This window comes from Schistocerca gregaria, chromosome 2 (assembly GCF_023897955.1).
Source record: "Schistocerca gregaria isolate iqSchGreg1 chromosome 2, iqSchGreg1.2, whole genome shotgun sequence".
Taxonomy (NCBI): domain Eukaryota; kingdom Metazoa; phylum Arthropoda; class Insecta; order Orthoptera; family Acrididae; genus Schistocerca; species Schistocerca gregaria.
The window spans coordinates 965,898,186-965,911,318 of record NC_064921.1 but is presented as its reverse complement, the minus strand read 5'-3'; the positions used below and the strand labels follow the sequence as shown (position 1 = coordinate 965,911,318).

The 13,133-nt window shown below is 43.2% G+C and overlaps 1 protein-coding gene across 2 annotated transcripts in view; it reads right to left on the bottom strand.

Annotated features, from left to right (window-relative positions):
- Positions 1 to 13,133, bottom strand: part of LOC126335453 (chaoptin-like) — a 621,718-nt gene that overhangs the window by 572,808 nt on the left and 35,777 nt on the right. The window contains exon 2 of one of the 2 annotated variants that reach the window (XM_049998743.1): positions 3,129 to 3,178. The exons of the other annotated variant lie outside the window; for it this stretch is intronic. The gene's annotated coding sequence lies outside the window, so the exon portion shown is untranslated. The remainder of the gene's footprint in view (positions 1 to 3,128; positions 3,179 to 13,133) is intronic. 2 annotated transcript variants of the gene reach the window in all.

Here is a 13,133-nt window from a genome sequence, read left to right as displayed (position 1 = left end):
TAATAATATTTTAATTGTTACTGCTTTGTACCATTTCCATCCCTCCTACGGGGGGTCCATAGTCTGTGTGCTTGTGTAAATTGTTAAAACTATTAGTTTAAAGTTATCTGGTGTGATGCAGATTTGCACCAGTGTGGTCTTTCAGAGGTTGTTGTGAGCGGCCGTAACTACGGCCGTGTCAAACGGGAGCGGCAAGGTTCTCTGCCCGAAAGCTCATACAGTCAAAACTTGTTTCTTTCTGCCTCTGAATAAATTGCAACTTTGATATTTAGAGGGTGCTTTCTGATTATAATTTTAAATCTGTTTCTTAAAAAAATGCTTTTAGGCACTATTAAAGCGAATAAAATTTCCATTGGTTAAAAGGAAATTGGTTATGACTTCACCAGTTACTCCCTGGGAGCTACTTCCATGCTTACATAGTGTGATTAAATGTGTTAATGTCCTTGATGAATCGCTAGTAAATAACATAAATTCTTAAGAATATTATTTGAGAATAAATCGCAGTTCAAGCATTTCGCTGTAGACATATTCTACTGACTCTTGCAGAGAATGCGACAGGTATTGTCTCCTGAAGGAGGGCCATAGGTATTCGAAACCGGTAAAGAAATTAAATTTTCTTGTTGCTGGTTGCCTGTAATTTCGTTATATACGACTGCAGTTGCTGAGGGTGGAAAAAAATACTAAATTTTAAAACATATTCTGAGCTCAAACATAATGGGGTACGTAGAACAGTCCTCAACACTGCTGTCTTCTGGCCCCAATACCACAGCCACACGAAACCACTTTGGCTCCAGACTTCTGCACGTAACGTGGTAATACAGACCCGATAACCGGTCACGCGGCATTATGTTTCATGGCATGATGGATATTTACTCTGCCGTTCCGCACATGTCTCTAATACACCTCTATTGGTGCTTTACTTTCAACTGAAATGCTGCAATTCATTCTAGAGCGACGTTCTGCCGGTGCGTGGCGCCTGTGGTGCCTGTTTGTATCTTTGCAAATAACGCCAGGGATGACCTTCCGATCGACACACAAAAAGTCACAATAGCTACGCACCTGCACGACATTTCGGGTTGATGCAGCACAGTTGTTGAAGTGTGTAACATTGATAAAAATGACATGAGCCTCCTGTGACTTGGGTTACCCTTTGTCGCATACACCATCGGTGTGTGACGGGTGGGATAAAATTTCGTGAACCTAATGAGACTCATACCGATGGTGTGCGTGAGAAAGAGCCCTACAGGCTCACGCTATTTTTTATTGCTTTTATTAATTTCGGCCAACGCCATTTCCGATGTGGTAACACCGGTTCCCATCAGATAACCGTAGTTAAGCGCTGTCGGGCTGCGCTAGCACTTGGATGGGTGACCATCCTGTCCGCCAAGTGCTGTTGGCAAGGGGCGTGCACTCAGCCCTCGGTCTGGTAAACTGACATACGGCCCGGAGACCGGTGTGCTCACCACACGCCCCTCCATATCCGCATCCAGTGACGACTGTAGGCTGAGGATGACACGGCGGCCGGTTGGTACCGCTGGCCCTTCATAGCCTGTTCGGGAGAAATTAAGGGCCTTGTTTTTTTATTAATATCGCCTACTGCCGTGTTTTCAGCACGTATAATAACTTGACAAATGTCCTACGGTCGATTATTCAAAATGACAGTCATAATCCCATTATTTATTTTGCCGCCAACCGGTTTCAACCCGCGGTGGGATCATCTTCAGGGCAATTTACAACATTTGGTCGCTCGCTGGAGTCGTCACCCTGCCTGTGCACCGTTCGTAACTAGCACTGTGTGTGTGACAGTCATTTTGAATAATTGATTATAAGTAAATTAATCGCTGTTTATCTCCATACAGCTATGTACTCTAAAAACCTACGGTCGAAACTGCTATAGAGGATACTGCGATTAATAGTACAGTCGACGCCAAATGTGAAGTCTTTCCAAAAGTTTTCGACAGGATGGAGGATCGCCTCTCTGGCACTTGCATGTAACATCATTTCTTGGCAATGATCTGTCTCGACAATGAATTGGTTGTAAGCTGCGTACGCATCTCGCATCTGCACCGTTTCGCTCTGAAGTCACCTGATCTCACGATATGTGACTACATTTCCTTGTTGGTTTTGGTGGAAACCTCACCTAACTCAAAGCAAAACAGCGGCTGCAAGAACTCCAGACTGCTTCCACAATGATATTTTCACTATGCAGCGGAGTGTGCGCTGATATGAAACTTCTTGGCAGAATAAAAATGTGTGTCGGATCGAGTCTCGAACTCGGGACCTTTGCCTTTCGCAGGCAAGTGCTCTACCATCTAAGCTACCCAAGCACGACTCACGCCCAGTCCTCACAGCTTTACTTCTGCCAGTACCTCGTCTCCTACCTTCTAAACGTTACAGAAGTTCTGCGAACCTTGCAGAAATAGCACTCACGAAAGAAAGGATATTGCGGAGACATGGCTTAGCCACAGCCTGAGGGATGTTTACAGAATCAGATTTTCACTCTGCAGCGGAGTTGCGCTGATATGAAACTTCCTGAGAGATTAAAACTTGCCGGCGAAAGGCAAAGGTCACAAGTTCGAGTATCGGTCCGGGACACAGTTTTAATCTGCCAGAAAGTTTCAAGTCCAGGCTAGTTGTAAAAGGAATAGTTGAAACTTCACTTTAGTCTGGATGTTGGTCGTGGTTCTGGTGATAAAAACATTGGACATTCATGAATGAAAATTGAACCCTTTGATAGTAAACGTAATTTTAAATTATGCATGAAATTGATCTATGGATGCAAATGAAATAATGTTTGAAATTGAAAAACAGTCGGTGTTGCACAGTTACTTAATTTCAATAATGTTTTTCACCCTGTTGGGGCGCCATCAGATTGTCTACAACACAAGAAAGCAATCCATTGAAAATAAAGAGAAGAAGGGTAATAGTTCTGTCTTGTACTACTGTGTGAATAAATAACTGAAACGTGTTCGAAAACTTACGTAAAAGTAAATATATATAAAACAATTCCGTCATATATTCACACTGATTGAGAAGTGGACCCAATTAAAGGACAAATTACAATATGTCACTCCGTGTGTGAAGGAGACGATAAAATTTAAAAAAAGGTTCAGAAAGCCGTATGTTACCCAAAGCAAACCAGCAGACACCACCGCAGCGGCACAGCGTAGGACCCCACCTGCAAAAATGTAAACGCGGTATCAGCTGTGTACTGCATAATACGTGCGTCTAGTGCTCACACAGGTACGGCTATGACAGACTGGAAAGCACAAAGTGCGCTATTGTGGCAGTAGGGGCCAGATGGGACGCCAACCATAAGGCGAGTAAATTAATATAACGTTATGTAAAACAAATGGATTAAAACGGATGTGCGCAAAACATAACAAGTAACACAAATTACGTAAAACCAAATATAGACTAAGTGGCTATATAACCTTGTAAAATGTTTTTAAACTAAACATTTGTAATCGTAAGCGCAAGTTAAAATCAAGCCAAGTTTTTGTCATCGTTCATACAAGAGTCGATTGAATCCGTATTCGTAAGCTGGTGCGAGTGAGGTCATGTTTATCAAATGCGGCTATAATGAAGCAAGCAAGAAGGCGAAAGCTTGCACACACACACACACACACACACACACACACACACACACACACACACACCGATAAAGAAAGAACTGGAGACTTCGCACAAGTGTGCATTGTTGCGTGAGCCAAAGCCAGATTTCTCTCCATTTTAGGACCCTGTCGACCTCCCGCTGCTGACTGCCGAGTTACCAGACGTAAATCGTCCGAACGTGGGTAATTTCGCTGTGTCAGAAACGAAGTGGCTGCCAGAATGTATATTTTTCACAGCTGCACGCAAGGCCGGTGGTGGGAGGGCAGTACAAAGAAGCGGAAAAAGAACACACCGGCTCGACATGGCGGGTCACACAGCGGGTGCCGGAGGCGGCCTTGACCCACAGCCCAGCTGCGCGGCGTGCAGGTCCTTCGACCGGCCACTGTGCGGTCCCCGGCAGAGCAGCGACCAGCTCAAGCGACCACTTGCCGGTTCCGAAGTGCCTGTTCCGGTCTCGCCACCGCGCACTTCTGCTCTCGACTAATTCACAAGCCAGCGTTGTAAACTACGGCTGCCAGCAATATTTTGCAGAGTGCACACTTTAATGTTGGCATCACTGATGGAAGTAAAGTTACCTTCATCTGCGTCTATACAGGGTGCAAATAAATTACCATTACACAGTTTTAGGACAGTTTCCTTACACCAAAGCAAGAAAAACAGTCCTGTAAGCAAGGGAACTAAAATTCACACCTTAAGAGCTATGAGCTCTTGTTCATTAAAATGTAATTCACAGCGGCGGAGATGTGCAAGTGCTCGTATCTCTTAAAGGAAACATCCTAGAGCTCTTATTCACTGAATTTTTCTTCTTGTTTTGGTTCACACTACCTGCTCCCAAAATAAGAGCTTGCAGTAGAAGAGATGTTGTTGTTGTTGTTGTTGCTGTTGTAGTCTTCAGTCCTAAGACTGGTTTGATGCAGCTTTCCATGACACTCTATCATCTGCAAGCTTCTTCATTTCCCAGTACTTACTGCAATCTACATCCTTCTGAATCTGCTTAGTGTATTCATCTCTTGGCCTCCCCCTACGATTTTTACCCTCCACGCTGCCCTCCAATGCTAAATTTGTGATCCCTTGATGCCTCAGAATATGTCCTACCAACCGGTCCCTTCATCTTGTCAAGTTGTGCCACAAACTCCTCTTCTCCCCAATTCTATTCAATACCTCCACATTAGTTATGTGATCTAGCCATCTAATCTTCAGCATTCTTCTGTTGCACCACATTTCGAAAGTTTCTATTCTCTTCTTGTCCAAACTATGTATCGTCCATGTTTCACTTCCATACATGGATACAATCCATACAAATACTTTCAGAAATGACTTCCTGATACTTAAATCTATACTCGATGTTAACAATTTCCTCTTCTTAAGAAACGCTTTCCTTGCCATTGCCAGTCTACATTTTATATCCTCTCTACTTCGACCATCATCAATTATTTTGCTCCCCAAATAGCTAAACTAATTTACTACTTTAAGTGTCTCATTTCTTCATCTAAATCCCTCAGCATCACCTGACATAAAACGACTACATTACATTACCCTCGTTATGCTTCTGTTGATGTTCATCTTATATCCTACTTTCAAGACACTGTCCATTCCGTTCACCTGCTCTTTCAAGGCCTTTGCTGTCTCTGACAGAATTACAATGTCATTGGCGAACCTTAAACTTTTTATTTCTTCTCCATGGATTTTAATACCTACTCTGAATTTTTCTCTTGTTTCCTGCACTGCTTGCTCAGTATACAGATTGAATAACATTGGGGAGAGGCTACAACCCTGTCTCACTCCCTTCCCAACCACTGCCACGCTTTCATGCCCCTTGACTCTTATAACTGCCATCTGGTTTCTATACAAATTGTAAATAGCCTTTCGCTCCCTGTATTTTACCCCTGCCTCCTTTAGAATTTGAAAGAGAGTATTCCACTCAACATTATCAAAAGCTTTGTTTAAGTCTATAAATGCTAGAAACGTAGGTTGGCCTTTCCCTAATGTTTCTTCTAAGATAAGCCGTAAGATCATTATTGCCTCACGTATTCCAACATTTCGACGGAATCCAAACTGATCTGCCCCGAGGTAGGCTTCTACCAGTTTTTCCATTCGTCTGTAAAGAGTTGGCGTTAGTATTTTGCAGCTGTGACTTATTAAACTGATAGTTCGGTGATTTTAACATCTGTATATATGTGCTTTCTTTGGGATAGGAATTTTTATATTCTTCTTGAAGTCTGAGGGTATTTCACCTGTCTCATACATCTTGCTCACCAGATGGTAGAGTTTTGCTGGATTGGCTCTCCCAAGGCCGTCATTACTTCTAATGGAATGTTGTCTGCTCCTGGGGCCTTGTTTCGACCCAGGTCTTTCAGTGCTCTGTCAAACTCTTCACGCAGTATCTTATCTCGCATTTCATCTTCATCTATATCCTCTTCCATTCCCATAATATTGTCCTTCAGTACATCGCTCTTGTATAGACCCTCTATATATTCCTTCCACCTTTCTGCTTTCCCTTCTTTGCTTAGAACTGGGTTTCCATCTGAGCTCTTGATATTCATACACGTGCCTCTCTTTTCTCCAAAAGTCTCTTTAATTTTCCTGTAGGCGGTATCTATCTTACCCCTAGTGAGATAAGCCTCTTCATTTTTACATTTGTTCTCTAGCCATCCATGCTTAGCCAGTTTGCACTTCCTGTCGATCTCACTTTTGAGACGTTTGCATTCCTTTTTGCCTCCTTCATTTACTGCGTTTTTATATTTTTTCCTTTCATCAATTAAATTCAATATTTCTTCTGTTACCCAAGGATTTCTACTAGCCCTCATCTTTTTACCTATTTGATCCTCTGCTGCCTACACTATTTCATCCCTCAGAGCTACCCATTCTTCTTCTACTGTATTTCTTTCCCCCATTCCTGTCAATTGTTCCTTTATGCTCTCCCTGAAACTCTATACAACCTCTGGTTTAGTCAGTTTATCCAGGTCCCATCTGCTTAGTGTTCACACAAATGAAGATGAAAAGTTCTTGTAAATTATAGATTGCAGCGATCAGTCATCCTTTTTAAATTTTATTTTGCAGATCTAGATTTCGGCTAGAAGCTAGCCATTCTCAATACTAAGAACAGAAGAAGTACATAGACAGATGATGTCACAAAAAGTTACAAGTAATGGCTTAACACATATGGTTTGTATATTACATACCACTATTATTTTCACTCAATGCATGTAATTCCCTTTCGTCGGGCTTCATTCAGTTGCTGGCAAATATGAAACAAGTCGGACGACAATGTAAGAATTTTACTTATGTTTCGTTTTGTTTAATTCTCATGCAAATTTGAAGTGGTTTACTTCCCTTGAAGTTAATATACGTAGTCTACGTAGATGGCGCCATGTAACCAACCGACGTGTTCTCCATACAGACTGCCTTCCGCAAACAGTAGTATTCAGTGAACTGTGGATGTAGCCCGACCAACAGGGAATTACACTCATTGAGCGAAAATAATAGTGGTATGTACGTAATACACAAACCAGATGAGTTAAGTCATTACTTGTAACTTTTTATGACATCATCGAACTATGTACTTCTTGTATTTTTAGCATTCAGAATGGCTAGCTTCTAGCCGAAATCTGGATATGCACATTAAAATTTAAAAAGGATAAATGGTCGCTGCAATCTATAATTTACAAGTCAATGTAACAGTATCTGAGTGCATCAGCTCTCTGAATGGGGTAATCTGAAGATGAAAAGTTTTCCCTCTTAGCTGTTAAGGTATATATTTTGGAGCCTACGATTACTACGAGGGTTGCCCAGTAAGTAATGCACTGCATTTTTTTCTCAGCTGAAAACAACGCTACAAATGCGAAACACTACTTACGTAGTATTTGAAGTCTCCTGAGTGAGCACGCCAAGTTTACGTCACTTCCGACAGGTAGCAATGTGCCTTCATTGATTCTCACTGCAGAGAAGGAAATCGTGGGGAATATTTACTAATGCTTGCGCATAGCCTGTAGAGCACCTGATGTCGACAGAAGTATAGCTAGTCGCTGGCCACGGAGCGTGAGGTCACCAGAAGCCGGTTTGGTGGAACCCCACGATTTGCAATAGTCGGCTGTCACATCTGATGTGTTTCAGCAAGCTGATGTTGTCATTCGCGAGGACAGTCGGCGCTGCATTTGTTAATCAGCAAAGGAAGTGTGGACGCAATTATTCGCACTCTTGGATATTCAAAACTGTGTGCAAGATGAATCCCATGCGTCTTACGGTTGATCACAAATCGCACAGAAAAATCATTTGTATATATTAAGATGGTATCTGCTTTTTGGGACAAGTCCCAAAGAACAGATACCGTCGGTGACCATGCAGCTCGTTACAATGAATTTACAGTGAAATGAACACCCTTAGCTGCTTACAGGCGTTGACATACATCAACGGGGACAGATGAAAATGTGTGCCCCGACCGGAACTCGAATCCGCGATCTCCTGCTTACATGGCAGAGATGGTATCTGTTCTTTCGGACATGTCCGAAGGCTCACCGGCCACTTGACCATCTTCTTCTTCTGTGCGAATGCACAAACAGTGCCCGAACTCTTACGGGAATCGACAACGCGCCGCGAGTAATGAGTATAATGGGCTGGGGCACTACGAATGTAGTGCGGGACAATACGTTGAGAATGTGAGTTTCGCGGGAGGCGTGCCACAGACAAATCCCTGCAGCCGCGCTATCCTCTGTGTCCTCGGTGGCTCAGATAGATAGAGCGTCTGCCATATAAGCAGGAGATCCCGGTCGGGGCACACATTTTCATCTGTCCCCGTTGACGTATGTCAACGCCTGTAAGCAGCTAAGGGTGTTCATTTCATTGTAAAAGCATTTCTCTTGATTTGTTGCAACGTTTTTAAACTGAGTAGCAGGCCTTCTTGTCCCGGATTGTGGCTTGTGATGAAACCTGGGTTCACCACATTGTGTCCGAAACAAAACGACAGTCGCTGAAATGGCACCATTTCCACTACCCACTGAAGAAAAAATTCGAAACAACTGCTTGCGCCGGTAAGATCATGATCACCGTGTTCTAGGACTGAGAAGGTTCGATTCTCGTTGATGTGATGCCAAGAGGAGATTAATTCAGAAGCGTGAGTCCAGACATTAACTCAAGACGCGCTTCCGGCGGCTTCGGCGTCACAGAAACCCATGAGATGTTTTGCTGCAACATAATAACGCTCAGCCCCACACAGGTCTAAGGGCTGCTGAACATATCGCAAAACAGGGTTGGGCAGTGTTATCCCGTCCACCCTAAAGTCCTGAACCTAGCCCCCTTGGACTTCCATTTGTTTAGGCCATTAAAATATGCCATTTGTGGAAGACATTTTGAGGACGATGAGGAGGTGATTCACATAGTGAAGCACTGGCTCCGCCAAGGGAGCAAGAACTGGTACCGACAGGGCATACACGCTCAGGTTTAGTGCTGGAGGAAGGCCATAAAACTGGATGGAGATTACATGGAAAAATAGGGTGTGTCTGTAAAACACCATTCCTTAGTGTCTGTAATTCTCATAATGTTCAATAAAGAATTGTTGAAGAAAAACAACGGTGCATTACTTTCTGGACAACCCTCTTAGACTTTTCTTTCTGTTTTACTGTAAGGAACCTGTCCTCAAAGTCTGTAAAGCGAATTTAGACTCTTCGAACCACCTTATGGTTTGTGGCCGACAGTACTTTGTGTGCGACTCTCACTTTGTAGACCTTCCTTCCCAAAACAGATGCGAGAAGCTGCTGCTTTAAAAACATAAGGCCAGAATATTTTTATAATAGAAGTCTGTCATTAGGAGACAGAAATGAATGAATGCGTAGGGCGAGTCTCCTCAAGAATTCATTAAAAATAACGTACCTTTCGAGTACCAAGTTTTAACTGGTAAATTGCCAGAACAGTTAATCATCTAACTAAACGTCCACTTTTACTTTCGTCCCCCAAGTATGACATCGATGGCTTATTCATATAGGTGCTATTGGCAAGGGATTTCAGATCGATTCCGCATTCCTGGATTTCCGGTAGGTTTTGACACTGTACGACAGAAGCGGCGCGTAGTGAAATTGCGTGCTTATGGAATAATGTCTCAGTTATGTGACTGGATTTGCGATTTCCTGTCAAAGAGGTCACAGTTCGTAGTAATGGTAGTGTTATAGGCCCATTGCTGTTCCTTATCTATATAAACGATTTGGGAGACAATATGAGCAGCTGTCTTCGGTTGTTTGCAGATGACTCTGTCGTTTATTGACTAATAAAGTCATCAGAAGATCAAAATAACCTGCAACGTGATTTAGAAAACAATTTCTCAGTGTTGCGAAAAGTGGCAGTTGACCCTAAATAACGAAAAGTGTAAGGTCATCTACATGAGTGCTGAAAGGAACTCGTTAAACTTCGGTTAAATCAGTCAAATCGAAAAGCCGTAAATTCAACTAACTACCTAGGTATTACAATTACGAACAACTTAAATTGGGAAGAACACATAGAAAATGTTGTGGGGAAGGCTAACCAAAGACTGTGTCTTATTGGCAGGAAACTTAGAAAATGTAACAGACCTACTAAGGAGAGCGCCTACACTACGCTTGTCCGTGCTCTTTTAGAATATTGCTGCGCGGTGTGGGTTCCTTACCAGATAGGACTGACAGAGTACATCGAAAAAGTTCAAAGAAAGTCAGCTCGTTTTGTATTATCGCGAAATATAGGAGAAAGTGTTACAGAAATGATACAGGATTTGGGCTGACAATCATTAAAGAAAGGCGTTTTTCTTTGCGGCGGAATCTTCTCACGAAATTCCAATCACCAACTTTCTCCACCGAATGCGAAAATACTTTGTTGACACCTACCTACATAGTTAGGATCGATCACTACGATAAAATAAGGGAACTCAGAGGTCGTACGGAAAGATATAGGTGTTCATTCCTTTCGCACGCTATACGAGATTGGAATAATAGAGAGTTGTGAAGGTGGTTCAATGAACCCTCTGGCAGGCACAGGCACTTAAATGTGATTTGCAGAGTATCCATGTAGATGTAGATGTAGATGTAGATATAGGTCGTCAGGTAATGTAACAAATAAGTGTGGGAAAGCTGCTTCTCCTGTACTGGATCGGTAGACAGGCCGCCAGTTTTGCTGGGAGATGGAGGAATGTATGGATTCCCGACAGGCCAGCGCCAAGGGTAGAACAAAGAAGGCGTGATGACTGCCTGTCGCCACTGTGTGGCTGCGCCTTGCCATCAGTGGGACGCGCTTGGTGTTGGCTTATGCAAGTGACAGTCGCGGGTGGCTCCTATACGTCACCTTCACTTGAGTTAACAGTCGGAGACCGGAGATGGGAGGATGGGAGAGTCGCTCAATGGACAATTTTGAGTGGGGAAACTATAAAGACATCAGAGGCTCGGTGCCAAAAAAGCAGTTGCTCCGTTCCTCTGAGGCCGTCGTCATCGTGTCTGCCAGTGGAAGTCCATGAGCAGCCGCGTCAAAGAGTGAGCTGGTTTTCCAAATGGTTCAAATGGCTCTGATAACTATGGGACTCAACTGCTGTGGTCATCAGTCCCATAGAACTTAGAACTACTTAAACCTAACTAACCTAAGGACATCACACACATCCATGCCCGAGGCAGGATTCGAACCTGGAACCGTAGCAGTCGCACGGTTCCGGACTGGGCGCCTAGAACCGCGAGACCACCGCGGCCGGCGCTGGTTTTCCACATGAAGTGCAGTGTATTCCACTCTCAGTTACAATTAGGACCTTGTTAAATAACTCTTTCTGTTTACTAGCTGTTGTAGAGCAATGTCGTTCTTCCTATGTTTCTTCTAAAATGTGTGTGTGCGTGTGTGTGTGTGTGTGTGTGTGTGTGTGTGTGTGTGTGTGCGTGCGTGCGTGCGCGCGCGCTCCCGAGTATTCGTGTCTAAATTTGTAGGGACTGTATCGCGAGAGCTAGGAGCTGTCTTTAAGATAATGCACACAGGTCTCGTAGGTCAGTTTCCTCGTGCCTTCACTGCTAGAGGCGTTAATAAACTTTTATTTTCTCTTATGACTATTTTGTATTTATTAACTGCAAAGGAAGGAGTAAACGGCATGTTACGCTCAGTAGAAATGCTTCGGTAATTTAAATTACAGGACACGAACCTCTCCTGTAGGTTGGTAAGAAGAAGCCTGTAACTTTTGCAGATTCCTCCACCATTTCTCCTCTCTCCCGGCTTAACGCAAAAAAGGTAAAAAAATAAAAAGTCCTTCCATTTCCGTTCCAGTCGCGAATCAAACGTGAAAGTTGGTAAACCTCCATCTAAGCTGTAACCGCTCTGATATTACCGTATAGGCTTTTCTCGAGATTTATGTATAAGGCCTCCTAGTTGACTCTCAAAGGTACCTACGTTCTGGCGTTTTTAACAGTAAACCACTCCTCGATCAATTCTGCCGCTAGAGTCGCATGAGCACCTCCATACTTTTTCACGATTACTATACGAAACTGTGACGAAACAGGCTGCCCGTCTTTAGGTCTTGTCTGTTTTCTCTGTCAACACTACGACTATTTCGTAACAGTGCCAGACTCTTGAGCAATACTCAAGTGTTGGTTGAATGTGTGTCTTGTAAGCTACTTCTCTCGTCTACTACACTTCCAATGCATTCTTCCACTGCATCTCAGCTTGGTGTCTCCCTTTCATACGATTAGTCTTATGTAAGCCTTACACTTCAATTGGCTCCATGTTCATACCCCCAGATTCTTTACCAGGTCGTTAGTGCTTCTAGTGAGTCATTGATTTCCAAAGAAGATGGAAACTGAAACAATCATGTACTCCTCACGCTAGTGGTATTGGAACTTCCGGAGCTGGTAATAACATATACAGGTACATAGCAAGGACTCCAGGAGAGTACATTAATACTTTAATATTTGGGTAGTTGTTTAAAAGAAGGATACGCCATGCAGGATCTTATGAACATTTGAAATCAACAATTTATTTTTGACTCCACTGACGAAAGGAAGAAAAGTGACGGCGTTCCTCTGGGAGATAGTTATGTTAGAAAGCTTCAGAAAGAGGAGTTAGTTGATTTTACCATGCTAACAGAACTTGAAGCTGTTTGCAAGCCGAAAGTTGGTTTGAACATTGCAGTGCTTTACTACGTGTGGTCCAGTTTCCAGTAACCTGAGACCGTTCCTCACAAATGTCTTCAAACCGCTTGTCAATGGAGCGCCGTTTCACTTGAACAATGGTAACGTGATTTTCTATTAGAAAGGACACAGTTCGTAGTAACTGATGGGAAGTCATCGAGGAGAAGTGATATTTTGCGTACCCCAAGGACGTTTTATGGACCTTCTGCTATTTCTAGCCTACATAAAAGATTTAGGAGACAATCTGAGCCTCCCTCTTATATGATTTCGAGATAACGCTGCCATTTAGCGTGTAGTAAAGTCGTCAGAAGATCAATACGGACTGAAAATAATTTACACGGGTTATCTCCATGATGCGAAAAGTGGCATTCGACCCAGAGCAATAAAATGTGTTACGTTCTCCAC